General features: G+C 46.6%; 1 protein-coding gene across 1 annotated transcript in view; it reads right to left on the bottom strand.

The window, feature by feature from the left end:
- Positions 1 to 4185, bottom strand: part of ZFP90 (ZFP90 zinc finger protein) — an 85243-nt gene extending 81058 nt beyond the window's left edge. Inside the window, exon 1 of the mRNA XM_005876445.2 lies at positions 3967 to 4185. The gene's annotated coding sequence lies outside the window, so the exon portion shown is untranslated. The remainder of the gene's footprint in view (positions 1 to 3966) is intronic.
- Between the last annotated feature and the right edge of the window lie 367 nt (positions 4186 to 4552).

The following is a 4552-nucleotide window of genomic DNA, read 5'->3' as shown; positions in this document are numbered from 1 at the left end:
AATTCCTTACAATTTACCTTACAATATCCATAAAATTAAATCATGACAATGACTGACAAACACTAATGTGAACAATGGCCTTGCATCTCCTTGGAAAGTTTGGGAAGTCAGGTTTGTATGTTGTTGCCCGCACGTGATATTTTGTGGAAGAGCCACACTCAAGGGGCCAAAGAGCCCCATGTGGCTCGTGAGCCGCAGTTTGCCGACCACGGCCCTAGGAGATGTACCTGTAAACATATTGCTACGAGATGTCTGTTTCCTCCTCCTATCTTTCTGACTATTCTCTCACTTTTCCTTTTAGGCCCCTCTTCTTCTACCTGTCCCATAAATGTTGGTATTTCCCAAGGGAGTTTGGTCTTCTCTTTGACCCTCTCTATTGAAGGAATTCATCCATTCCCATGGCTTCAATTATGATGTATATGTTGATAAAATATATAAGAGTTTCTTCAGATCAGTTCTCTCAAGGATGACAAGTTCTCAGGCTCTGTCTTTTTGGGTTGAATTAGGTTCAGAGTAATAGTTCCCCTAGTTACTTCTTTGGCCATGAATGAATTATTCCCATATATTAAGGCATTTTCCCAAGATAAGCTCCAACTCACCTACTAGACATCTCACCTGGATGTCTCCCACTCACCTCAAACTCATCTTCTCCTCTTCCTGCCTAAACCTGCTCCTTTACTATTCCGCATTCGGAGGAAAACACCACCATCCACCCACCTAGCTTTCTAAGGCAGACATCTGGGCATCATCCTTGACTCACCACTCCTCCACACCTTCAACTCATCACTCACAAAGTCCTTTGCATATTTACCTCCTTATACATCTCAGATCCACCCCCTCTTTTACATCTTCATAGTAATGATGCTGGATCACTTCTGACCTACATCCCAGACTCATCTTCTGACCTTTCTCCACACAGGCCCTAGACCGTTTTCAAAATGCACATTTCCTTAAAAACTTTCATTATCTTTAGAATAAAACTAGAGGCCTGATGCACAAAATTCGTGCAAGAGTAGGCCTTCCGTCCCCTGGCTGCCAGTACCGGCTTCCCTCTGGCAACCAGGACCCAGGCTTCCCTTGTAGCCCTAGCTTCATCCGGAAGGTCGTCCAGAAGGACATCTGGTCTATTTAGCATATTACACTTTTATTATTATAGATTATATTCCTCAGTCTGGTATACCAGGCTCTTTGGGACCCAGCCCTGGTTAATCATTCCAACCCCATGTCTGAGATTCAGCATTCTGGTTAATCCCCTAATTAGAAGACCTATGGAACTTTACTGAGACCTTTCCCCCTCTAACAAAGTTTGAAACTCTAGCTTTTAAGCAGCTAGAATTCTATTCTCTTAATGTTCTCTGCTCTAAATCACCTCTAAAAAATGACAAATATATATTGGTTAATCCTCACCCGAGGTCATTTTCCAATGATTTTTAGAGAGAGTGGAAGGGAAGGGGAGCGACACAGAGAGATTCCCGTATGCACCCCAACCAGGGCTGGGGATCAAACCTGCAATTGAGCTACATACCCTTGACCAGAATCAAACCCACAACCCTTCAGTACGCAGGCCGATGCTCTATTCACTGAGCCAAACTGGCTAGGGCCAAAACAAATATATTGAGCATATACCTGACCAAAGTCATACCTGACCAAAGTCAACTAACAAGAGAATGGTGGTTTGAACTCAGATTACCAAGGGCATTACCTCCTGCCTGTTTATTCACAGTCAAACCGATTTCTGATAATGCAAGATAAAAAATGTGGAACCAGGTTAATATTTAAGTGCTTGATATTTATGTTTTACATAAGGCATCTCATTTATCCATTACAACATTTTCAAGTAAGCAAACTGCAGATCTGAGAAGGTTGTGCAAGGCCACACAGCTAGTAAATAGATTTGAATTCCCCCACCTCAACCTTATTAGCTGCTTCCTAACACCAATAAATTTCATTTTACAACTGACGAAACAGGTCCAGCCCAGGATCACATATCAAATCAGAGGCAAAGTTAGAATTAGAATCCAGGTTTCCTGACTCTAGTTGGCTGAGCAGATGCTAGTTTAAGAAGATTGGTGGAACCCAACTTTCCCCCTATTTGTAACAAATTTCTGAAAACTAGTACTACTCCTGAAGGGCTAAACCGACCTCTAGAGTTTCAGCTGTGGCTCTAAAACCTCTGCTGATACTGTGCTAATGCCTGCCCTGTGGCGTAGTCCTCCCCTTACCCACTTTTCCAACAGCCTCTACTCTCACTGCATCCACAGAATCAGGCTTCAGGACAAATCCCATTTCCCCCTGCCTCCTTCCAGTTTTCTATCTTCAGTAATGAGGTCCCATCTATTCGTCCAGCTCCAATGGCTTTCCCTCATGGTTGACCCAGGATCAAAGCCCCCTCTGCCATGCCTCTTAGAGGTCATTAGTTCTTTCCTAAATGCCATCCATTTTACTCTCTCCCTCATGCTAGCCTTCTTTCCCTGGATGTCATCAACTCAAGGATGACAGAGTTACCTTTGCTCAGGCTCTGTCCTTTTGGTTTAAATCGGGTTCAGGGTAATAGTTCCCCTGGTTACTTCTTTGGCCACAAATTACTCCCATATATTAAGGCATTCTCCCAAGAATGCTTTAGCTGAAATACACCCAAAATGCCTGGGTAAGGTGACAGATGAAGCATGTGTGGGATTAACTGGACTATTTAGCCAACACCAGGGCCCTGAATGGGGAAAGATTCAGAAAAGATGCTACTTGGCAAGGTGGGACATCACCACCAAGGCCCCATGAAGCTGAACAGAGGGTTGAAAGATGGGCAGGAATCTCAGACCGTCTTTACTTCCAGGTCAGAAGATCTTTCCCAGAAAGAGAGTGGAGTGTAGGGCATTTAGGCACAGAAAGGAGAAGGGCCATCAACCAGAAGAAAAAAAAAAAAAAGGAACAACAAGAACTGGTGACATTTAGGAGAGAATTCATAGGACTTCCAAGGAAAAGGCATGAATCTGTCACTCCCTAGCGTCAAAGGACTGGAGAAGGGCCCTCCAGCATTCAGGCAAAATTCCAATCCACTGTAAGAATGACATAAACATTTCTTCAAACACGTGGCATCCCTCTAGTTGAACACTTGCAGCACTGGGGAACACCCAAGCTTAGGAAATCAAGTTTATGAAGGCATGAGTGAAACTCAATTAAAGTTCAATTCATTTCCAAGTCAACAAATATCTATTGAGTGCCTACCATGTGCCAGGCACTGTACTGCAAGTATGAATAATATAGACATGGGTCCTGCTCTGTGGGTCTTATAATCTAATGTGGAAGATCGAAATATAAGCACGCAAGTAGAACAGGGGAAGGAGAGGGCGCTGCGCAAACATAAGGTGGGGTACCGAACACGAAGGCAGGCATCTAGGCTGGGGCTTGAAGAGTCTAAGGAGTTAGCTAAATGCAGGGTGGAGGGACCCATGGGAGTAACAGAAAACGGGTTCTTATGGCTTCTCTGCTTCCCAAGAAGTTCAGTGTTGCAATAAGGTGGAGTCCTGGCTGCCACCAGAGTGTAAGGCCATATTTCTCCGGAACCCGCCTGATCTCGGAGGCTAGTTCTTGGAAGGGAGACCTGGGAATACCCGATGCCAAAGGTTAAAAAAAAAAAAAAAAAAGGAAATAAAGTGGAGTCCAAATCTTGAAGGGTTTTTCAAACGATGTGGAGGAGTGTGGGTTTCATGCCTGAGGTAATGGGAAGCCTGTGAAGGATTCTAAGCAGGAGAAGCGCCCTCTGGCTACGCTAAGGGAGGCGCTGCGGTATCTGGCGTGAAGGAGGCCAGAACCTGGGCAGAGGGGATGGGAAGGCTTTCATGGCCCCAAACGTTATGATAAAAATAAATAAATAAATAACATACTCTCCTATGACAAGATAGAGACCAAAAAAAAGTAAAGGGATAAAGTTCAGAATGTGGTGGGAAGGTCTCCTCCGTCCCCTCTCACCTTTGTTGGGCAAACCAAAGCTGCTCGCCCTGGAATTGCCCCATCACCGCGGAGTGTGGGCCGGGGGGACGGCTCCACGCCTTCTTCTCGGATAGTAAAACTAAGACCACGAATTCCGGGGTGGGGACCAAGAAGAAAAAAGAATCCAAACGGCCTCCCAAGAGGCTCCCGAAGTCACGCACAATCCTTCGAGGTTTCCCCTTTCTCCCTCAGCCATCTGCAACCAGCCGCCTTTGCTATGGAAACAGTCCTCCCGCCCTCCTCAGAGCCTCCGTTTCTTCAATGCATCCTGGAAAATGCAGTCCATCTCTGGCCACCTCCCCGCGGCAGGAGCTCACTCCGGGTCCATGAAGGACTACAAGTTCCAGAAGGCAGTGCGAAAACGCAGGCGGTCTCTGGGGGATGTGGTCTTGATAGAGAGACCTAGGAACCCTCGGGCGGAGCCGAAGGGTGAGGGGAAGGCGCCCCCCCCCAATGGGCGGCCTCCTAGGCGGGGCCCGGGTCGCCATTGGCTATGGCGGCGCACAGGAGGCGGGGCCATCGGAATGAGGCGCGGAGCTGTTCTCCGCTCCAGGTGCTGAGTCCG

The sequence above is a fragment of the Myotis brandtii genome, unplaced genomic scaffold (assembly GCF_000412655.1).
Source record: "Myotis brandtii unplaced genomic scaffold, ASM41265v1 scaffold486, whole genome shotgun sequence".
In the NCBI taxonomy this organism is placed as follows: domain Eukaryota; kingdom Metazoa; phylum Chordata; class Mammalia; order Chiroptera; family Vespertilionidae; genus Myotis; species Myotis brandtii.
This window is presented reverse-complemented; position numbering and strand designations above follow the sequence as displayed.